This window comes from Pongo abelii, chromosome 23 (assembly GCF_028885655.2).
Source record: "Pongo abelii isolate AG06213 chromosome 23, NHGRI_mPonAbe1-v2.0_pri, whole genome shotgun sequence".
Lineage (NCBI taxonomy): Eukaryota > Metazoa > Chordata > Mammalia > Primates > Hominidae > Pongo > Pongo abelii.
This window is the reverse complement of record NC_085929.1, coordinates 37,735,370-37,760,114: the sequence shown is the minus strand read 5'-3', so window position 1 is coordinate 37,760,114 and position 24,745 is coordinate 37,735,370. Positions and strand designations below refer to the sequence as shown.

General features: G+C 42.5%; 1 long non-coding RNA gene across 2 annotated transcripts in view; it reads right to left on the bottom strand.

Moving 5' to 3' along the window:
- The window catches only part of LOC129052629 (uncharacterized), a 47,856-nt gene that overhangs the window by 20,040 nt on the left and 3,071 nt on the right, over positions 1–24,745 (bottom strand). Inside the window, exons 2-3 of one of the 2 annotated variants that reach the window (XR_010139456.1) lie at positions 17,473–17,564; positions 9,225–9,343 (exon numbers count right to left, since the gene is read on the bottom strand). This is a non-coding gene — a long non-coding RNA (uncharacterized LOC129052629). The remainder of the gene's footprint in view (positions 1–9,224; positions 9,344–17,472; positions 17,565–24,745) is intronic. The other variant, XR_008517709.2, reaches the window with a different exon arrangement.

The following is a 24,745-nucleotide window of genomic DNA, read 5'->3' as shown; positions in this document are numbered from 1 at the left end:
ATGGTGAAACCCCGTCTCTACTAAAAATACAAAAAAAAAAACAAAAACAAAAAAAACAACTAGCTGGGCATGATAGCATGCACCTGTAATCCCAGCTACTCAGTAGGCTGAGGCAAGAGAATTGCTTGAACCCAGGAGGTGGAGGTTGCACTTAGCCAAGATCACACAACTGGACTCCAGCCTGGGCAGCAGAGCAAGACTCTGTCTCAACAAAAAATCCACTTCAAGGTTCCCTTCAAAGCTCACTGCCTCACTGCAGCTTTAACCTCCCAGGCTCAACTGATCATCCCGTCTCCACCTCCTAAGCAGCTGGAACCACAGGCACACAACCATGCCGGGCTAAATTTTTTTTTTTTTTTTTTTTGAGACAGAGTCTCGCTCTGTTGCCCAGGCTGGAGTGCAGTGGCGCGATCTCAGCTCACTGAAAGCTCTGCCTCCTGGGTTCACACCATTCTCCTGCCTCAGCCTCCCGAGTAGCTGGGGACTACAGGTGCCTGCCACCATGCCCAGCTAATTTTTTTTATTATTATTATTTTTAGTAGAGACGGGGTTTCACCGTGTTAGCCAGGATTGTCTCAATCTCCTGACCTCGTGATCCGCCCGCCTTGGCCTCCCAAAGTGCTGGGATTACAGGCGTGAGCCACTGCGCCTGGCTTTTTTTTTCTTTGGGTAGAGATGAGGTCTCACTATGTTGCCCAGGCTGTTCTCAAACTCCTGAGGGCTCAAGCAATCCTCCCACCTCAGCTTCTCAAAGTATTAGGATTATAGGCATGGGCCACCACATGCAGCCTGATAGCTCATTTCCTTTTGGCAGTCAGTAATATTTCATTGTTTGGATGTACCATAGTATATTCATTTATTTACCTACTGAAGGACATCTTGATTGTTTCCAAGTTTTGGCAATTATGAATAAAGCTGCTGTAAACCTGTGTGTGGAGGCTGTTGTGTGGACTTAAGTTTTCAATTTGTTTGTGAAAATACCAAGGACTGTGATTACTGAATCACATGGTAAGAGTATGTTTAGTTTTGTAAGAAAACGCCAAACTGTTCTCCAAAGTGTCTGTACCATCAATTTTGCATTCCTACCAGCAATGAATGAAAGTTCCTGTTGCTCTACATCCTTGTCATCATCTGTTGTCTTGATTTTAGCCATTCTGATAGATGTGTAGTAGTATCTAATCGTTGTTTAAATTTGCATTTCTCTGATAACATATGATGTGCAGCATCTTTTCATACGCTTATATGCCATCTGTATATCTTCTTTGGTGAGGTGTCTGTTAAGGTCTTTGGTCCATTTTTAAAATGCATTGTTTTATTTTATTATTTATTTATTTATTTATTTAGAGATGGAGTCTCACTCTGTTGCCAGGCTGGAGTGCGGTGGCGTGATCTCGGCTCACTGCAACCTCTGCCTCCTGGGTTCAAGTGATTCTCCCGCCTCAGCCTCCCAAGTAGCTGGGACTACAGGCATGCACCACCATGCCCAGCTAATTTTTGTATTTTTAGTAGAGATGGGGTTTCACCATGTTGGCCAGGATGGTCTCTATGTCTTGACCTCGTGATCCGCCCACCTTGGCCTCCCAAAGTGCTGGGATTACAGGCGTGAGCCACTATGCCCGGCCTATTGTTGAGTTTTAAGAGTTCTTATGCATATTTTGGATAACAGTCCTTTATCAGATGTGTCTTTTGCAAATATTTTCTCCAGTCTATGCTCATGCTCATCTTCTCATTCTTTTTTTTTTTTTTTTGAGACGGAGTCTTGCTCTGTCACCTAGGCTGGAGTGCAGTGGCGTGATCTTGGCTCACTGCAAGCTCCGCCTCCTGGGTTCATGCCATTCTCCTGCCTCAGCCTCCCAAGTAGCTGGGACTACAGGCGCCTGCCACCACGGCCGGCTAATTTTTGTATTTTTTTTTTAGTAGAGACGGGGTTTCACCGTGTTAGCCAGGATGGTCTCGATCTCCTGACCTCGTGATCCGCCCACCTCGGCCTCCCAAAGTGCTGGGATTACAGGCATGAGCCACTGTGCCCAGCCATCATCTTCTCATTCTTGTGACATGGTCTTTCACAGAAGAGAAATTTTTAATTTTAATGAAGTCTAGATTGTCAGTTATTTATTTCATGGATCATGCCTTTGAGTGTTGTACCGAAAAAGTAATAACCATATCCAAGGTTTTCTTCTGTTATCCTCTCAGAGTTTATATTTAGCTTGTGTTTTACATTTAGGTCTATGATCCATTTTGAGTTAATTTTTGTGAAGAGTATAAGGTGTGTGTCTAGATTAATTTTTTGCACGTGGATGTCCAGTTGTTCCAGCACCATTTGTTGAAAAAATTATCTTTGTTCCATTGTATTGCCTTTGCTTCCTTCCACTATATTTATTCCTTCCACTATATTTATGTGGGTCTATTTCTGGCCTCTCCATTCTGTTCAATTGATCTGTTTGTCTATCCTTTCACAAATATCACACTGCCTTCATTCCTGTAGGTTTATAAGTCTCAAAGCCAGGTAGTGTCAGTCTTCTAACTTTATTCTTCTCCTTCAATATTATGTTAGCTATTCTGGGACTTTTGCCTCTCTGTATAAACTTTAGAATCAATTTGTTGATATCCACAAAATAACTTCTGGGATTTTGATTGGGATTGCTTTGATCTATAGATCAAGTTGGGAAGAACGGACATTTTGACAATAATGAGTCTTCCTATCCATGTACCATGGAATATATCTCCATTTAGTTCTTTTTTGATTTTGTTCATCAGAGTTTTGTAGTTTTTTTCATACAGATCTTGTACATATTTTGTTAGGTTTATACAAATTTTGGGGGGTGGTAATATAAATGTGTTTTTTATTTCAAATTCCACTAATTCATTGCTGGTATATAGGAAAACAATTGAGTTTTGTATATTGACCTTATAACCTGCAACGTTGATGTAATCACTTATTAGTTCCAGGAGTTTTTCTGTCAATTCTTTCAGATCTTTCCTTTCCCTTCCTTCCCCTTCCCCTCACCACTTCCCTTTCCTTTTTCCTTTCCTGTCCTGTCCTCCTTTCCTTTTTCTTTTTTAACATCTCCCAAGGCTTCATCATTCATCTTTCAGATTTTCTACAGAGATGGTCATGTCGTCTGTGAACAAAAACAGCTTGATTTCTTCCTCCCCAGTCTGTATACCTTCTATTTCCTTTTTTTGTCTTATTACGTTAGCTAGGACTTCCAGTACGATGTTGAAAAGAGGTGATGAGAGGGCACACTGTTGCCTTGTTCCTGATCTTAGTAAGAAAGCTTCTGGTTTCTCACTATTAAGTACGTTAGCTGTAGGTTTTGTAGGTATTCTTTATCAAGCTGACGAAGTTTACTGAGAGTTTTATCATGAGTGGGCATTAGACTTTTTTTTTTTTTTTTTGGCGACAGGGTCTTGTCCTGTTGCCCAGGCTGGAGTGTAGTGGTGTGTTCATGGCTCACTGCCATCTCCACCTCCTGGGCTCAAGTGATCTTCCCACCTCAGCCTCCCAAGTAGCTGGGACTACAGGCATGTGCCACCATACTTGACTAATTAAAAAGAAAACTTTTGTAGAGATGAGGTCTCATTATGTTGCCTAGGCTGGTCTTGAACTCCTGGGCTCAAGCAATCCTCCTGCCTTGGCCTCCCATAATGCTGGGATTACAGGCATGAGCCACTGTGCCTACCCCAAACATTTCTTTATCATGACCATTTCACAGCTATACTTACCTAAGTCTAATGGTAATATTCATGCCCTGGGGTTCTTCTGGATTCGTTTCCCTTCCTTGTGTATTGGGGAGAGTCACGTGCTTACCCCTTTGTCCTGAAGTAAAACAAATGCCCATTTTCCACGTTCAACTTTAAGTGGAATTATGCTGGTGGTTGGGGCTTGGGATTGGAGAGAAGAGGAGGGCATCTGCCCTTAGTGTCTTGACATCATTAACCCTCTTCCTGACGCCCTCAGCTGGCTGGAGTCTGGAGAGATTCATTTGGCCACAGTCCACTTTCTGGGAAGTTTTGTGGAAAAGACAAGTAAATATAAACAACTGAGAAATGTGATCTAGAGGGTAGGTAGGTGTGAGGAATTATTTTTTCTTTTTTTTTTTTCCAACTTTTAAGTTCAGGGGTACATATGCAGGATTACATAGAAAAACGTATGCCACGGTGGTTTGCTGCACAGATTATCCCATCACATAGGTATTAAGCCCAGCATCCATTAGCTGTTCTTCCTGATGCTCTCCTTCCTCCCCTGCCACACCGTCCAACAGGCCCCAGTGTGTGTTGTTCCCCTCCGTGTGTCCATGTGTTCTCATCATTCAGTTGCCACTTATAAGTGAGAACATGTAGTGTTTGTTTTTCTGTTCTTGCATTAATTTGCTGAGGATAATGGCTTCCAGCTCCATCAATTGTCCCTGAAAAGGATGTGATCTCATTCCTTTTTATGACTGCATAGTATTCCATGATATATATGTACCACATTTTCTTTATCAAGTCTGTCATTGATGGGAATTTAGGTTGGTTCCATGTCTTTGCTACTGTGAATAGTGCTGCAATGAAATGAAAGATACATGCATGCATGTATCTTTATAATAGAATGATTTCTATTCTTTTGGGTATGTACTCAGTAATGGCATTGCTGGGTCAAATGGTATTTCTGCTTCTAGGCCTTTGAGGAATCGCCACACTGTCTTCCACAATGGTTGAACTAATTTACACTCCCACCAACAGTGTAAAAGTGTTCTTTTTTCTCTACAACCTCACCAGCATCTGTTATTTTTTGACTTCTTAATAATAGCCATTATGACTGGTATGAGAGGTGTGGGAAATTTATTGTTTTTACAGAGGGTGGAGGAAGAAGGCCCTGGCAGAAGCTCCGCCCAGAGCTCCACAGAGTTGTTAATGGTCTTAAGAACTGGGAGATAGTAGGGTCATGTAGCCAACACAGGACTGTGAACTCTGGGGATGCTCCCATCTACATTCACCACCATTCTTACCAAAATAAAACAAACACTGTAGGTACTATGCCTGCATGGTGACTATGTCTGACCCCAGGCTGCTTTGTCTTAGAAAAGGAGCCCATCTCCATTCTCAAGATAGGGTCTGATCCTTACATAATGACCAGCTCACTTATGGGCTCGTGTGGTCACAATTCTCATGGTCTACAGTGCTGCAGACCAGGAAGCTGTAGCCCCGATCCCTGCTCTCCTGATTTTGGCTGGCAGTGGGCCACCTTCCTTGCCCTTTACGCAGAAAGCTGCACTTCCCAGAACTGTTTTCAACAAGCTGCTTTCCTCCTCCTCAAACCTGCCTGGACTGGTCAGGGCACTCTACCAACAATGCTTTGTTTTCCCTTCCCAAACTTGGCTCTGGATCCAATCCTATCAGGGCACTTGTACGCAACTGCCCAGGAGCGACCAGCAGGGGGAGCCAGAAAAATTCAGATTTTTCAGCTAGACAAAAGAGGTCCAGGATAAAAGCTGTTTCTCAAGGCCCAGGTAATTTTCTCTTCATTTAAGTTACAGAGAACCGGCTGGGTGTGGTGGCTCACACTTGTAATCTCAGCACTTTGGGAGGCCAAGTTGGGCAGATCACTTGAGGCCAGGAGTTTGAGACCAGCCTGGGCAACACAGTGAAACCCTGTCTCTACAAAAAATACAAAAATTAGCCGAGCATGGTGGTATGTGCCTGTAGACCCAGCTACTCCAGAGGCTGAGGCACAAAAACTGCTTGTACCCTGGAGGTGGAGGTTGCAGTGAGCCGAAGTCACACCACTGCACTCCAGCCTGGGTGACAGAGCAAGACCTTGTCTCAAAAAAAAATCTATCTCTATATCTGCATCTGTATCTGTATCTATCTATCTACCTACCTACCTACCTACCTACCTATCTAGAGAGAACCAAGTGTATTGTTAAAACAACTGCTGATTCTAGGTTCAGATGAGTGGAAAGCCAAATGGAGTTCATCCATTCAGTCATCAACAACTTTTTTTTTTTTTTTTTTTGAGACAGAGTCTCGCTCTCTCACCCAGGCTGGAGTGTAGTGGTGCGATCTCGGCTCACTGCAACCTCCGCCTCCCAGGTTCAAGCAATTCTCTGCCTCAGCCTCCCGAGGAGCTGGGATTACAGGGGCCTACCACCACGCCTGGCTAATTTTTTTTTTGAGATAGAGTATCGCTCTGTCGCCCAGGCTGGAGTGCAGTGGCGCAATCTCGGCTCACTGCAAGCTCTGCCCCCCGGGTTCACGCCATTCTCCTGCCTCAGCCTCCCAAGCAGCTGGGACCACAGGCGCCCGCCACCACGCCCAGCTAATTTTTTGTATTTTTTAGTAGAGACGGGGTTTCACTGTGTTAGCCAGGATGGTCTCGATCTCCTGACCTTGTGATCCACCTGCCTCGACCTCCCAAAGTGCTGGGATTACAGGCATGAGCCACCGCGCCCGGCCTAATTTTTGTATTTTTAGTAGAGATGGGGTCTCACCATCTTGGCCAGGCTAGTCTTGAACTCCTAACCTCGTGATCCATCCGCCTTGGCATCAACAACTATTTATTAAGTACCTACTATGCACCAGGCTAGACACTGTATGTAGAATAATTAAGAAGACTACTAAAGTCCCTAACTTCATACATTATAGAAATGAACTAAGAGAGCTGGTGAGTGGAGGTTCAAGTCACTTTGACTTGGGTAAAGAGAAAATGTGTGGCAGGTTCATGGGACTCTGAAATGGGAGAGACAAAACAAGAGAGTTTGAGGCCGGAAAACACTGTGATTCTATCAATACAAAACAAAACAAAACAAAACAAAACAAAACAAAACAAAACTCTCTCTCAGAGAAAGAATACTGTACACAATAAGACTGCTAAAAGAAGTCAAAATTAGAGCACACACCCCAGTATCTAAGGGAAACAGCATCAAGAACAAGTAGAAAATGAAAACTTGAGTAATATACTGACTTTGTTTCAAAATAATCTAGTGGTAAGAGGGAGTGAGTGGGGGTGGGTATGAAAGAAGACTGGGTATGTGTTGATGATTCCACAAACTGGGTGACAGGTATTTGGTGATTCATTATATTACTTTCTTTACTTTTGTGCATGTTTTTAAATTTCCACGGAGGAAGCTAATATATATCTCTTTCTCAACAATTTAGTCAATAACCACTGTAGCCAAGTTTCATACAGGACACCCTATTTGTTATGGGAGAGAACTGAGCAGATTTGCCCATGCAAAATTCCTAAAGAGTTCAGAACACACCAAAGCTGTGGATGTTTTCTCTCCCATCCCCTTCTTTCAGATATGTTGCTAGAGCTTATGGTCCTGATCCTGTAGATAGGGGTACAATGGCTATAAGTTATTTCATAGGGGCTCCTTATCTATGTTATTCATGAGGGCAGGGACTGTGCCTATTTCATATTTGAATCCTGGAATGTAGCCAGTATTCAATAAAAATTTATTGAATGCACATCAAATATGTTATAATTATTTAGAAGATCTGTACACAAAATATGAATTGGGTTATGACTCAAAGTTCTTTAAAATATATATTCACTGTACTTCTATACACCCATTAGGATGGCTATTATCAAAACATAAGAGTTGGTGAGGATGTGGAGAAACTGGAAACTTTATGCACTGTTGGTAGCAATGTAAAACAGTACCACCACTGGAAAATGGTATGGTGGTTTCTAAAAAAATTAAAATTAAAATTACCATATGATCCAGCCATTCTACTTCTGGTATATACCCAAAGGAATTGAAAACAGGGTCTCAAAGAGGTATTTGTCTACCCATATTCACGGCAACATTATTCACAATAGCCAAAAGGTAGAAACAACCCAAGTGTCCATCAGTGGGTGAATGGATAAACAAAAGGTGGTATACAATGAAATATTATTAGCTTTAAAAGGAAGGAAAAGGCCGGGCACAGTGGCTCATGCCTGTAATCCCAGCACTTTGAGAGGCCGAGACAGATGGATCACGAGGTCAGGAGATGGAGATCATCCTGGCTAACACGGTGAAACCCCGTCTCTACTAAAAATACAAAAAAAATTAGCCAGGCGTGGTGGCGGGCACCTGTAGTCCCTGCTACTCGGGAGGCTGAGGTATGAGAATCGCTTGAACCCCCCTGGGAGGCGGAGCTTGCAGTGAGGTGAGATTGCGTCACTTCACTCCATCCTGGGCGACAGAGTGAGACTCCATCTCAAAAAAAAAAAAAAAAAGAAAAAAAAGGACGGAAAGGCTGAGTGCAGTGGCTCAAGCCTGTAATCCCAGCACTTTGGGATGCAGAGGTGACCAGACTGCTTGAGCTCAGGAGTTCGAGACCAGCCTGGGCAACATGGTGAGACCCCATCTCTACTAAAAATACAAAAAAATAGCCAGACGTGGGCTGGGCCCAGTGGCTCACTCCTGTAATCCCAGCACTTTGGGGGGCTGAGGCAGGCGGATCACTAGGTGAGGAGTTTGAGACCAGCCTGGCCAACATGATGAAACCCCGTCTCTACCAAAAATATAAAAAATTAGCCGGGTGTGGTGGCACACCCCTGTAATCCCAGCTACTTGGGAGGCTGAGGCAGAAGAATTGCTTGAATCCGGGAGGCAGAGGTTGCAGTGAGCCAAAATCACGCCATTGCACTCCAGCCTGGGTGACAGAGGGAGACTCCATCTCAAAAAAAAAAAAAAAAAAAAAAAGCCAGACATGGTGGTGCACACCTGTGGTCCTAGCTCCTTGGGAGGCTGAGGCAGGAGGACAGCTGAGGCAGAGGTTGCAATGAGCTAAGATTGTGCCACTGCACTCCAGCCTGGGTGACAGAGCGAGACCATGTCTTGAATAAAAAAAATACAAATAAAAAGGGAGGATATTCTGACATGTGCTACAACACAGGTAAACCTTGAGGACATTATGCTAAGTAAAATTAGCCAGTCACAAAAACAAATACTGTATGATCCCACTTATATGCCATACCTCGAGTAGTCAAATTCATACTATAGAGTCAGAGAGTAGAATGGTGGTTTCCAGGGACTGGGGAAATGGGGAATGGAGCGTTGGAAATTGGGATCTTAAATGTGGGTTAATGGCCAGGTGTGGTCACTCATGCCTTTAATCCCAGCACTTTGGGAGGCCAAGGCCAGTGGATTGCTTGAGCCTGGAGTTTAAAGAGACCAGTATGGACAACATGGCAAAACCCTGTCTCTACAAAAAATACAAAAAAATTACCCGAGCATGGTGGCACTCACCTGTAGTCCGAGCTACTTGGGAGGGTGAGGTGGGAGGATCGCTTGAGCACAAGAGGTTGAGGCGGCAGTGAGGCGTGAGTGTGCCACTGCACTCCAGCCTGGGTGACAGAGGAGTGAGACTGTCTCCAAAAAAAAAAAACAAAAAGCAAAAAACAAACAAACAAAAAAACCAGAAAAAAGTGGGTTAATGAAATCAACCTGAAACCATCTACTTTCATCACTGAAACAAAATTCTACCTTGTGCAAATTTAAACTCATTTAGTTCATAACAATTTTCAGTAGGCACAAAGACTAGAGAGTTTTGTTATAAAACATTAAATCAGGCCCGGTGCACTGGCTCACACCTGTAATCCCGGCACTTAGGTAGGCCGAGGTGGGTGGATCGCCTGAGGTCAGGAGTTCAAGACCAGCCTGGCCAACATGGCAAAACCTCGTCTCTACCAAAAATACAAAAATTAGCCAGGTGTGTGCTGCATGCCTGTTATCCCAGCTACTTGGGAGGCTGAGGCACAAGAATTGCTTGAACCCAGGAGGCGGAGGTTGCATTGAGCTGAGATCGAGCCACCGCACTCCAGCCTTAGTGACAGAGCGAGACTCCATCTCAAAAAAAAAAAAAAAAAAAAAAAAATTAAATCTACCAAGGACTTTAATGAAATGGGTACAGAATCCAACTGGGGAAGAGGAAAATCATCTTGATTTCCCAAAAGGGAATAAGAAACTCAAAACCTCCCTTGGAGAAAATACTGAGATATATTTTCTGTTGACCAATAGGGAAGGAGCATTTGGTAATGATAACAACAAAGGAATCCATGGGAGTAGGGGATGAATTCTGTTCCTAGCAGCACTGTGACATCACTGGATGACCCTGAACAAAGGCCCATAATTTCTGATGGCTCTTCCTTTCTAAAGACGAGGGTACGGTACATATGGAAACAGTGCTTATAAATGCTTGTTCTGGCACCATGAAAGAGGTTTAAAAGACAGTTTCTTTCCCATGTGTCTCCTCATCAGTATGACATCTCAGGGATTGTAATTTACAACAAAACATATCATAGATCATAAGACCAGTGCCACTCTTGACTTCTGGAAAGCCCTGGTTCAAGGAAGAGGTTTTCTTAGCAGGCTTTCTGCATCAGAAGTTCAGTCCACAACTGGCAGGAAGTATCAGCACTGAGCTGAAGCAGATGGGTGTAGCCTGAGTTTCTGTGAGGATGAACTAAAAACAGCAGCCAGTATTCTTTGACATCAAAGGAGTGGGCCTCAGTAGTGAATGAGTCTGGGTCCAGAAGAAATAGTGCAAACAAGGCTTTCTAAAACAGTAAAAAACAACTCAGAAAATAAGAGCCTGGAAAATCTAACCACAGCACAGTAAGGCAATAAAACAAACACTTCTTAATTACCTTAAATGACAAGTGTGCTAATTATGCAAATGATCCACACAGAAGTACTTGCATCAAAAAAAGGAGAATATGAAATAATGATCATGATATACTAAAATGTACTAAAAGTCAGAAGCACATTTGGAGTAATAAAAGTAGAGCATTCAAAAAGCTAAATAATCAAAACAATATATGATACTGGTAGAGAATAGACATATATATGTACGGAACAGAATTGAGAGTCCAGAAATAAACTTACACATCTGTGGTCAACTGACTTTCCACAAGAGTATTAAGACTATTTGGCCGGGCGCGGTGGCTCACGCCTGTAATCCCAGCACTTTGGGAGGCCAAGGCGGGTGGATCACGAGGTCAGGAGATCGAGACCATCCTGGCTAAAACGGTGAAACCCCATCTCTACTAAAAACACAAAAAATTAGCCAGGCGTGGTGGCAGGCACCTGTAGTCCCAGCTACTGGGGAGGCTGAGGCAGGAGAATGGCGTGAACCTGGGAGGCGAAGCTTGCAGTGAGCAGAGATCACGCCACTGCACTCCATCCAGCCTGGGTGACAGAGCGAGACTCTGTCTCAAAAAAAAAGACTACTCAATGGAAAAAGGTTAATCTATCAGCAAATAGTGCTGGATATCCACATGCAAAATAGGATATCAGAAGCATAAAATACTAAAGGAAAAAACAGATACAATTGAGTTGATCAAAATTTAAAACTCTGTGCATCAAAGGACTATCAAGAAAGTGAGAAGACAACCCACAGATTGGGAGAAAATATTTCCAAGTCATATATCTGATAGGGGTTTAGTATCCAGAGTATATTAAAAACTCTTGGCTGGGTGCAGTGGCTTACGCCTGTAATCCCAGCACTTTGGGAGGCTGAGGCAGGTGGATTACCTGAGCTCAGGAGTTCCAGACCAGCCTGGGCAGCATGGTGAAACCCCGTCTCTATTAAAAATACAAAAAATAAGCCGGGCACTGTAGCATGCACCTGTAGTCCCAGCTACTTGGGAGGCTGAGACAGGAGAATCACTTCAGCTTGGGAGGTGGAGATTGCAGTGAGCCGAGATTGTGCCGCAGTGAGCCAAGATTGTGCCACTGCACTCCAGCCTGGGCAACAGAGTGAAACCTTGTCAAAAAAAAAAAAAACCAAAAATGAAAAACAACTCTTACAACTCAACAACAAAAAGACAACCCGATTTTTAAAATGGGGGAAAGGACTTCAATAAACATTTCTTCAAAGAACATAAACAAACAGCCAACAAGCACATTAGTCATTAGGAAAATGCAAATCAAAACCACAATGAGATCCTACTTCACACTCACAAATATGGTAATAATAAAAAAGGAAAAAAAATCAACAACATCCTTGTTGGCAAGGATGTGGAAAAATTAGAATCCTTATACATTGCTGGTGGGATGTAAACTGGTACAGCCACCAGTACCTGACTACAGCCATACCATCCCGAACATGTCCAATCTTGTCTAAACTTTGATGTGGAAAAACTGATATGGAAAATAGTTTGATCAGCCGGGCACAGTGGCTCATGTCTGCAATCCCAGAACTTTGGGGAGCTGAGGGGGTGGATCACCTGAGGTTGGGAGATGAAGACCAGCCTGGCCAACATGGCGAAACCTGTCTCTACTAAAAATGCAAATTTTTGTATTTTTAGTAGAGCCGGGTGTGGTGGCTCACACCTGTAATCGCAGCTGCTCGGGAGGCTGAGGCAGGAGAATCATTTGAACCTAGGAGGCGGAGATTGCAGTGAACCAAGATCACATCACTGCACTCCAGCCTGGGTGACAGAGCAAGACTCCATCTCAAAAAAAAAAAAAAAAAAAGAAAAAGAAAAGAAAATAGTTTGATGGTTCCTCGAAAAGTTAAACATAGAATAACCAGCAATGCCACTCATAGGTATATACTCAAAATAAATGAAAATAGGTATCAAACAAAAACCTGTACATGAATATTCATAGTAGCATTATTCATAATAGCCAAAAGGTGGAAACAACTCAAATGTCCACCAACTGATGACTGGATAAACAAAATATGGTACATCCATACACAGGAATATTATTCAGCCATAAAAAGAAATGCTGATACTTGCTACAACTTAGATGAACCTTGAAAACATCATGCTTAGTAGAAGAAGCCAGACACAAAAGGTTGCATATAGTATGATTCCATTTACATAAAATGTCTGGAATAGGCATATCCATAGAAATAGAAAGAGATCAGTATTTACTTGGAACACTTGGGACAATAACAAATAAAATAATAAAAATTTTTAAAAAGAGTCCAGGCGCAGTGGCTCACGCCTGTAATCCCAGCACTTTGGGAGGCCAAGGCAGGTGGATCACGAGGTCAGGAGATCGAGACCGTGGTGAAACCCCGTCTCTACTAAAAATACAAAAAATTAGCTGGGGACGCTGGCGGGCGCCTGTAGTCCCAGCTACTCGGGAGGCTGAGCCAGGAGAATGGCGTGAACCCGGGAGGCGGAGCATGCAGTGAGCCGAGATCGCGCCACTGCACTCCAGCCTGGGCGACAGAGCGAGACTCCGTCTCAAAATAATAATAATAATAATAATAATAATAATAATAATAATAATAATTTAAAAAAGAAGGAGATCAGAAGTTGCCAGAGGGTGAGGAGAAAGGAAAATGAAGAGTGGCTGCCAACAGGTACTAGGTTTCTCCCATCCGAGTACTAACCAGACTCAACCCTGCTTAGCTTCTGAGATCAGATAAGATTGGACGTGTTCAGGGTGGTATGGCTGTAGACAGGTACCAGGGTTTCTTTTTGGGGTGATGTAGTGTTCTGGAATTAGATAGCGGTGATGGTTACACAACCTTGTGAATATACAGACATGAGTCACATAATGATGTTTCAGTCAACAACAGACCGCATATATGACAGTGGTCCTATAATACAGTGGTCCCCAACCTTTTTGGCACCAGGGACTGGTTTCATGGAAGATAATTTTTCCATGGACTGGGGGGCATGGGGGGATGGTTTCAGGATGAAACTGTTCCACCTCAGATCATCAGGCATTAGTTAAGATTCTCGGAAGGAGTGCGCAACCTAGATCCCTAGCATGTGCAGTTCACAATAGGGTTCACACTCCTATTAGAATCTAATGCCACCACTGATCTGACAAGAGGCAGAGCTCAGATGGTGATGTTTGCTCACCTGCTGCTCACCTCCTGCTGTGCTACTGGGTTCCTAACAGGCCACAGCCCTGGGGTTTGGGGACCCCCGCTATAAGATTATAATACTATATTTTTACTGTACCTTTTCTATGTTTAGATACACTAATACTTATCATTGTGTTAAAGTTGCCTATGTATTCAGTACAGTTAGATGCTGTACAGGTTTGTAGCCTGAGAGCAATAGGTTATACCATATAGCCTAGATATGTAGTAGGCTGTCCCGTCTAGGTTTGTGTAATTATACTCTATGATGTTTGCATGACGCATTTCTCAGAACCTATCCTTGTTGTTAAGTGACACACAGGTACTAACAACTGCTGAACTGTATGCTGTAAAATGATGAATTTCATGGTATATGAATTATATCTCAATAGAAAAGAGCATTTATAAAGTTTTTATTGCTGAATTTATTTACTTTCAGCAAATTTTCTTTTAAAAGATGTCTATGTCTTACTGTCTTCGTGGTGCTGGGACATAACTGACGTCTGAAGCCTTGAATGCCTCTCTTTGCAAACTCATTTGTTACTACTCAGTTACCATCTCACCTCCAATACCCAACTGCATACCAAACCTCTAGCCATTACTAGAACACATACTCCGAGCTCTGCCATACTTTAGCGCCTGCACACATGCTGTTCCTTCTGCTCAGAAACTTTTGTGCCTTCTGTCCATCCCATCCAAGCCTGTTTTTCAATGCCCAACACAAATGTCACTGGTACCCTGAAACTTCAACTCCTCCTTGCCCCATCTCAGAAAATGTAACTTTCTGTATTCTTCTCTCTGTATATTCCTCTACAGTGGTATTTCTTATACTATACCATAATGATCTGGTCCCATGTTTGTCCTCTTCTTCCCTCTTCATCCCAGACTGGGACCACAAGGAGGTACAACTTTTTCTGTGTTTTTTTTTGAGACAGGGTCTCGCTCTGTCGCCAGGCTGGAGTGCAATGGCGCGATCTCGGCTCACTGCAACCTCTGCCTCCCGGGTTCAAGTGATTCTCCTACCTCAGCCTCCCCAGTAGCTGGGATTACAGGCGCACACCACCATGCCCAGCTAATTTTTGTATTTTTAGTAGAGACGGGATTTCACCACCATGTTGACCGGGATGGTCTTGATCTCTTGACCTCGTGATCCGCCCACCTCAGCCTCCCAAAGTGTTGGGATTACAGGCATGAGCCACCACGCCCAGCCGGAGGTACAACTTTCTTAGTCAATCTTGAGCACCAGTGTAGTGCTTAGAATAGGGTAGTGAGAGAAGCTAACATTTACTGAATGCCTAAGAAGTTCAGGGCACATAACAATCTTCACAACCATCCTGTGAAGTATGTATTACCTTATCCATTTTACAGATAAAGAAACTTGAGTTTCAAGAAAGGTACAGTGACTTTCCTAAGGTCATTCAACTTGTTAAATGATGGAATGGAGGAGTTGAGACCAGATTGGACTTCTGCCTCTTTTTTTTTTTTTTTTTTTTTTTTTGAGACAGGCTGGAGTGCAGTGGTGCGATCTCGGCTCACTGCAAGCTCCGCCTCCCAGGTTCACGCCATTCTCCTGCCTCAGCCTCCCGAGTAGCTGGGACTGCAGGCGCCCGCCACCACGCCTGGCTAATTTTTTCTATTTTTAGTAGAGACGGGGTTTCACCGTGTTAGCTAGGATGGTCTCAATCTCCTGACCTCGTGATCTGCCCGCCTCGGCCTCCCAAAGTGCTGGGATTACAGGCGTGAGCCACCTCGCCCAGCCGGACTTCTGCCTCTTAAATCCAGGGTTCTCCCTGTCAGTACAGTGAGGTGGTGACTAGCATAAGCTATGAGATATGACTGCCTGGGTACATATCCCAGCTCTTTCACTTATCTTTGTGGCTTTATGCAAATTACTTAACCTCTTTATGATTGTTTCTTCATTTGTAAAAGGAAGATAATAACAGTGCCTATATATAGGGTTTTTATGAAGAATAAATGAGAAAGTATACATAAAGCACTTAGAACAGTATCTGGCACATACTAGGTGCTCAATAAATGTTAGCTATGACATTTATTACTGTCCCACATTGAGCTGGTGTTTGTTAAACAATGTATGACTGGATAAAATGTACATCTTTCATGCAGAGATTGCTGGATTATCCATTTCACTGATTCAGGATCAGAGTCTCTTAAGAATCCAGAGAGGGGATGTTGAAGCCCTGAGAAGTAGAAACACTAAAATGATAACATTTTGACCTTTTGAAGACTCTTTGAGGTGGCAATGGCCACAAAATTGAGCGGAAACCAAGTATTTTCAGCCCCATTTCCAGATAAATTGGATTTGCTAAACCACCCAGAATAACAAGAGCAAGAATTAGATGTTCAGCTAAGCTCTAGCTTCTGATCCTAGATGGTGGCAATAACAACGATAGTATTAATGATAAAAGCAGAAACTCTTAATATGTGTGAGGCATTCTTCTAAATGCTTTACATACATTAATTTAATGTTCATCGGAGCAGATTCTCCTACTGTATCCAAGAGATCAGAAATTCAGAGCAGAAAGCAGATTGCCGCCTGATAGCAGAGCCACTCTAGGAATGGGGAGATTTTCTCATAAATCTAATGACTGGTGAAAGTGACAAGAGGTTAGTCCATTCAGTGTTGGAAAGGACAAGATCCTAGAAAGTGGAAATGCTCCACTATTGCTTTAGGGGCAACAGCCTGGCTACAACTGGGCAGACTTTCTATTTCTAACATCAGGATAATAGGGAAGCTCCTGCCAATGCTGCATAGAACTAAGAACACTTAGCAGTGATGGCTGACTTCCAACTGAGCCATTAAGGCAAATGTAGAAGAAAGCTCCAGGTAGAAATATCTTTGGGAACTCAGAGAACACACTGAGTGTTTGAAGTTGGTACTTAATCTATTATTGAACTCAGAGTTTGCCATTCTGGGGCCAATTTGAGTCCACTTATGACACCTCCCACAACACTGCTCATTTCTGTTAACTGGGCTTCACAGAGGGTGAGAAGGGCAGCAATCAGATCATATAATTGGGCCTCATTGTAATAAAATGTTGATTTCTGTTGTCCTTGGACTTCTTCCAGCCACAATCACTCTATGATCTTGTCTGAGATTCTTTTTCCTTTCTTTCTCCATTTTGCTGACTGTAATGGAATAATAGCAGAAGCTCTCAATCTGTATGAGGCATATATATGAAGAATGTATAACATTCACTGTGTTTCCTAATAGATGAATTATCTAAAGGACACCTCTTAAGAAGAGATGAGATGGAGCTAACTGTGAGAAAAAAAATGGGTGAAGAAAGTTTCAAGGAGAAGACTCCACAGAGCAGAATGGGAAAGATGGCCAGGAGAAAAGTGAGATAATAAAAGGAAAAGCAGTCCCTGACACCGAAAGTACTCAACAGCTATTTGCTGACTGAAAGAATAAACACTAATAAGAGAACAAAATACCAGGATTACAAAGAGGGAACAAAGATATTTTCCCATCTACTTTGTTGTTACCCCACCTAGGATATATTTAGGTTGGTGCAAAAGTAATTGCGGGTTTTGAATAGTTAATAGATTAACATCTAATTTATGTATTGTTTACATACATACAAATACAAACTACAACCATATATGATACATTTAAAGTAATACGCTAGGCACAGTGGTGCATACCTATAGTCCCAGCTATTCAGGAGGCTGAGGTGGGAAGACTGCTTAAGCATAGGAGTTCAAGTCAGCTTGGGCAACATAGCAAGACCCTGTCTCTAAACAAAGAAAACAAAAAAAAGTGAAGTAATTAATGCCAAACATTGCAATCAGGGTTTGGTGCACTTGAAATACACAAATGAGTGTTTTTACATGCTGAAGACACAGCAACCAACAACGGCGGCTAAAGTGCTGCATTCCTAAAGTTAACCCAGAGAGCCTATCATGCCATGCCAAAGTTCATTGCTCCGGCTCCAAACCTGGGACTTTCCTTTCCTATTTCCTCTCCCTAACAGCTTAGAGCTACTGGACTCCATCCTTGAACTCCTCTGTTTACTGCAAATGTTCTTTATAAGCTATGAAATCTGGATTTGAGGTCTGGTTTCTTACTTCAACTCTGCAACTCATTTCCCACCCTGAGTTCACACAATCTCAAAATGTTCATGAATTTTATGGCTAGACCTAAAGCTTCTTTGCGCCTTCCTGCCAGCCTGCCTTTGTTTTAGTACCTTCTAGCCTATCCTCACTCACTTGAGTTTTTACTCTAATTTTCTGTCCAGTCATCCCACCACTAGTCCCCTATCAAATTGCTTGCTGGACATTTCTATATACATAACTTGCTTGTCCTTACGTCAAATTCAAAACCACCAAGAGCAAATCCAATGTGTGTTCCCAAATCAGCTCCCCTTCCTCACCTCCCTGGTATGGTTACTGACCAATTAGAATGAATGTCCAACCACTCAGAATGCCACAGGCAATAGGCCAAATCAGTGTACTGGGTCCAATGTCAGCCCTGTCCATAATCCTTCTACCCAGCTAAACTTGGAGGAATTGTCTATTCTCACAGTCTCCCTTCTTCATCTCTTATTCCTTCCATAATCCATACATTTTTAGCCCTCCTTCCTTACCATCAAAATTCCTCCTGACAAGGTCACCAATGGCCTTCTTGTTGCTAAAACCAATTAATTCTTTTTAGCTTTTATTTCACTTGATCATCCTTGGTAACATTTAACAATGCTGACCATTCCCTCCTCCCTGAAACACTCTCCTTAGCTTCTCTGACATTATATTATTCTGGTTGCAATCCAGTCACCTCTGGTGGTGCCTTCTCAGCCTTCCCCAAACCTGCTTTTCCTCAGGTTTCTTATCTCAGTGAATGTTACCACCATCCCCTAAGCTCCTAAACAAGAAACCAAATTCCTTATTCTTATTCTTCTTATTTGCTCCTAAACTTCCTTCAGTTATGGAATCCTACTTATTCTTAGTTTGCTTCTCTTCACTGCCTACATTTTTCTTTTTTCTTTTTTTTTTTTGAGACGGAGTCTCACTCTGTTGCCCAGGCTGGAGTGCAGTGGCGTGATCTCAGCTCACGGCAACCTCCGCCTCCCTGGTTCAAGTGATTCATCTGTCTCAGCCTCCTGAGTAGCTGGGACTATAGGCGCGTGCCACCAGGCCCGGCTAATTTTTGTATTTTTAGTAGACAGGGTTTCACCATATTGGCCGGGCTGGTCTCAAACTCCTGACCTCATGATCCCGCCCGCCTCGGCCTCCCAAAGTGCTGGGATTACAGACGTGAGCCACCGCGCCCGGCCTTCACTGCCTACATTTTTAAAGCACTTAACTATGTGCTAGGCAGGTATGTTCTAAGTGATCTAATCCTCAAAATAAGCCCATAAGGTAAATTTTATCATCTCCAATTTTCAGATTAGGTAAGAGAGGCAAAGAGTGGTTAAATAACTTACATAAAGTCACATAACTACTAAGTGGCAGAGCAGGATTCAAACCCAGGTGGCCTGACTCAATTCTGGGTCCAGGTCACTATTCTATCTCACTGAAATCTCTGCAACAGCCTCCTTGGTTTCCAGCCTTCCATCATGGCTTCCCTGTAGCCACAGTCATCTTTGTTAAAACAGAAGTCTGACTCTTGCTACTCTTTTGCATGAAAATCTTTACTGGCTCTTTATTGCCTTCAGAATAAAGTCTACACTCAATATGACATTCAGGGACCTCCATAACCTAGCCAGAAAGTGTATACTTCTTTGGCTTCATGTTTTTGGATTTTGGCCCCATTTTAACCATGACCCTAAAAGCTCCACTAGCACAACGATAGCCTACACTTCCAGGTTTCTGCATTGTTTGATGTGACAAGAACACTCTTTCCCACCTTCACATTTGACTTCTGATAAGCCTTTTCTGATTTCCTAAGACTAGGGTATATGCCTCTCCTGTGAGCTCCCACAGCTCCCAGTTCTAATTCTCACTGTAGCATTTATTTCACTGTGTTATATGATTCTACTACCCATCTACTAATATTAATATCTGCTTTATCACAAGATTGTGAGCTTCCTGAGAATGGGAACTGTGTAGGATTCACTGTTGTATCCTCAGTACTCACTGCTGCCTACCTGGTGTACGGTAGGCAATATTCATTTAATGAATAAAACTTTATTGTCTATATCACACTCTTTAACACCTACTTATATAATGTCCTATATTGATTTTATTTTCATATGTGTTAGCCTGATCTTTATAACCAGAATGTCAGTTTCTTGAAAGATAGCAAATATACCCAGTACTTCTTTTATATATTTATTTACCCTTAGGCTGGGTGCAGTGGCTCACGCCTATAATCCCCACATTTTGGGAGGCTGAGGCAGGAGGATCACTTGAGTCCAGGAGTTTGAGGTCAGCCTGGATATAGTGAGACCTCATCTCTATAAAAAATAAGCAAAATTAGCCGGGCATGGTGGCATGCACCTGTGGTCCCAGCTATTCAGGAGAGCTGAGGTGGGACGATTGCTTGAGCTCCAGAGCCTGAGGCTACAGTAAGCCATGATCATGCCACTCCAGCCTTGGTGACAGAGCAAGACCCTGTCTCATAAAAGAACAAAAAAATTATCTTTAGAGATGGGGTCTCACTCTGTCACCCAGGATGGAGTGCAGTGTCATGATCATAGCTCACTGCAGCCTCGAACTCTTGGGCTCAAGAGATCCTCCCACCTCAGCCTCCCAAGTAGCTGGGGCTACGGGTCTGTGCTACCATGCCCAGCTAATTCTTTTATTTGCAGAGATGGGGGTCTCACTATGTTGCCCAGGCTGGTCTTGAACTTCTGACCTCAAGCAATACTCCTGCCTCAGCCTCCCAAAATGTTGGAATTATAGGTAAGACCCACCATGCCTGGCCTATACCTAGTACTTACAAGTTAGGAGGTACTCACAAAAATTCCTGATAACAGCTAACATTTATTCAGGGATCAATGAATGTCAACAATCCAATGATTTTGGTAATTTTTCTCTCTCTCTCTGCCTCCCTTCATATGAGGAAACTGAGCCACAGTTTAGTAGCTTGCCTAAGATGACGTAGCTAGGAAGCAACAGAGCTGGGATTTGAATCCTCATGTTGGTGCCTGTATTCTTAACCACTATGATAACAGGCTAAGAAAACTTAAAATTACACATGCGAAGTAACTTACCTAAGATCTTTTTAAACATTTAAAAAGTTTTTTTTCCTTTGTTAGTAGGCAAGGAACTAAGATCATGGTGCAGTGCTAAGACTAGAACCCAAGTATTTCCAAAGGCTACGCTCAGCTGGGCATGGTGGCTCATGCCTGTAATACCAGCACTTTGGGAGGCCGAGGAGGGCGGATCACGAGGTCAGGAGTTCGAGATCAGCCTGGCCAACATGGTGAAACCCCATCTCTACTAAAAATACAAAAAATAGCTGGGCGTGGTGGCGGGTGCCTGGTGCCTGTAATCCCGGCTACTCGGGAGGCTGAGGCAAGAGAATCTCACTTGAACCAGGGAGGCGGAGGTTGCAGTGAGCCGAGATCGCACCATTGCACTACAGTCTGGGCGACAGAGCGAGACTGTCTCAAAAACAAAAGCAAAAACAAAAAAACAAAAACAAAAACAAACCCCAAAGCCTATGCTCATAAATTATTTGGTATACTGCTTCTCTTACTTTAAAAGTCACTACTAAGCTCATACTGGGTGTTAATACATCTTAAAACTGCAAATCCAGTTTACTGAAATTGGAGAATATCAGATTCCCTTCCAAGAGAGGCATAATTGTAGCTCACTGGGTGAATTCACCTTTTATATTGACAGTCTAGTCTTATGAACCAATTAAGTTTGTAGTTTCTGCATTCTTCCTGTGACACTGAAGACTGTGTTTTCATCAATGTGAAAACCATGTTATCTAAGCTAAATCAAAATCCACTCTCGTTCAGAATTTATTCTTCCTTTTATTTCTCAACACCAGTGACATGTTCCCAAGTTCTCTGCCTTTGTAGCTCCTTAGTTCCCAGTGTGGAATGTCTTATTTCTGAAAGTAACCTGTGATTGACAAGCCTTCTTGGCTATTCTGTAGTTTACCCTAAAAAAAAATCTGTTCTCTCTGTCGGCTCATTAGACTGCTTTTCCTTACATGGTACTCTGCTTTTCCCCTTTATTTCAAGCATTTATTAAAACTAAGCTATGTACCAAACATACACAAAATGGATATAACCTAACTCATTGAAGGCTACACTTTCAAAGAAACAGCCTTGGTGTTTACATATTTTGACTAGAATATTATTTCCCTAACAAGCTGCATAAAACCATTACTGCTCAGTTTGTAATTATACACCAAAATATTGAGCACAATCTCAGTAGCTACTTCTACAGCACATCATATAAAGTGAATTGCTGGAGCCAACTCATTAGGTCTTACTCCAAAGATTTTTACCAACACTTTGGCCCTCTTTTGCTGACAAAAAGGATTCTTAAGCCTTTTAACAGCTTTATGACTTCCTTATTAGAGCTCACCCACTAACATATCCTGTTAACAAAATGAACTGCCCATCCTTCTTGGGAAACACTCGGGAGAATATTTCCTGATTTCATTGCACAGCTTTGTCTCTGGATTAGTAATCATCTAATACGAAACTGAGAATCAAACATCCCTGGAATATTTTGTAAAATATGAGTATTATGTTTCACAATGTTGTCTTCAAGGATATAAACGATTCAAAATTTAAGTATTTGAGTAGTACTGTATCATATTATTATTGCTGTGATATTTTCAGAAGAAATCTGAAGTCTGCAGTGACTACAGGCCATAAAATATGGCCATCTTGCCCCAATAAATGGAGCAAAGTTCAAATCTGGATCATCTGAAAAAGACAACAGGCACATTTCTAAACCAAATCTGATTGCCTTGAGGAAGGAAGGTACTGAACCTGTTAGAGTACATCTCTGAAGGACTGAGAATCAAGTCCTTCATTCCCCTGTCCCCTAAAAAAATCCAATCAATCATGCTGATAAATGTCTTAGTTACAGGGGAGAAAAAATAGACATGACTAAGCTGAAAAAAATCTCCTTCTGGCTTTGTATCTTTTCTAGGCAGTGCTGTTCCTGATAAGACACATGACACAAAATATGGTTTTGCTGAGTATCAAGGTAAGTTACGGAAAATGGTATTTTTTAAATAGGAAAATTAGATGACAGCAGCAACAGGTAAAGAAGCCTTGGGCTTCCGAGGTAGAAATACTAGCATCCCTACGTAGGCATGGTAGATAATCTGAAAACAGTACAAGTGCTGGCCTGTTATAGCCTGTCTCTACCGTAATCAGAGAGAAAAGTATTACAATCCAGCAAAAGTAGCCCTTCAAAATCTAAGGAGGAGCATTTCATCAGATATCAATAAATGAGCCCTTGCTGCATACAAAGGCAATACATCAGGTGCTGAGTGACCAACTTCAAAGACCCTCCTGCTATTCTGAAATTTAAAACTACTCTCATTTCTTCAAGCCTGTATTTTATGTAATGAAACAAAATGCACATCATATATCTCTTGCTGCAGTGTAAGAGTAAACATAGGACCCCTCCCACCAAAAATTGTGCAAAGAGCCCTTCCCCTTCCGCCTTTTGCTATAGAAATATCCTACTGCTTCCCTGAAAATAGTATATGCTTTCTTTGGCAAGTGGAATATCACCCTGTTACTCTCTCCCTTACTCTGCTTCACTTTTTTTTGTATAACGCTTAAGATTACCTGATATTTTACATGTTTATCATGTCTCTCCCAATTAGAATATAAGCTTCATGAGGGCAGAGATTTCAAATATTTTGTTCACAGATGTATTCCCAGTATCTAGAACTATATTTAGCATGTAGCAGATTCTCAAAAATATTTGTAAAATTAATAAAATTTAAAAATCCCTATTATATTGGAATTGTTAAAAAAAATTTTGGCCTGGCGCAGGGGCTCACGCCTATAATCCCAGCACTTTAGGAGGCCGAGGCAGGTGGATCACGAGGTCAGGAGATCGAGAACATCCTGGCTAACACAGTGAAACCCCGTCTCTACTAAACAAAATACAAAAAATTAGCTGGGCGTGGTGGTGGGCGCCTGTGGTCCTAGCTACTGGGGAGGCTGAGGCAGGAGAATGGTGTGAACCCAGGAGGCGGAGCTTGCAGTGAGCCAAGATGGTGCCACTGCATTCCAGCCTGGGCAACAGAGCGAGACTCCGTCCCAAAAAAAAAAAAAAAAAAAAATTTTAAGACAGGGTCTCTCTTTGTTGCCCAAGCTGGAGTGCAGTGGCATGATCACAGGTCACTGCAGCCTCCAACTCCTGAACTAAAATGATCCTCCCACCTCAGTAGGTGGGACTACAGATGAGTGCCACCACACCTAGCTATTTTTTTTTTTTTTTTTTTTTGTAGAGATGAGGGTCTCATTATGTTGCCCAGGCTGGTCTCAAACTCCTGGGCTCATCCTCCCACCTTGGCCTCCCAGGTGCTGGGATTTACAAGTGTGAGCCACTATACCTGCCAAATTTTAAAATTTTGCCATATCTGTGTACGTATATGTGTGAATAAATTTACAGACTCTAGGGTGTAATTCACAGTGTAGACCAAGTCAAGAGTCAGAGGATCAGAAGCTTGGGTGGGGAGACAGGAAAGTGATTGCAAAAACAAAGCAATGTATCTTATTAAATGGAGGAAAGGGATCAAACATTATCAGTAAACTATTTCAAAGAGTGAATTAAATGTATCTCTCTACTCTTTCTATGAGTGTAGTGAATTCAGATTCACCTCAGATTAGTTGAATTGACACTAGCTTTCTTCCCTGATAAAGCTTTTAAAATTTATTTAGTAAAGTGGCCAAGCATGGTGGCTCACACCTGTAATCCCAGCACTTTGGGAGGCCGAGGTGGGTGGATCACCTGAAGTCAGGAATTTGAGACCAGCCTGGCCAAC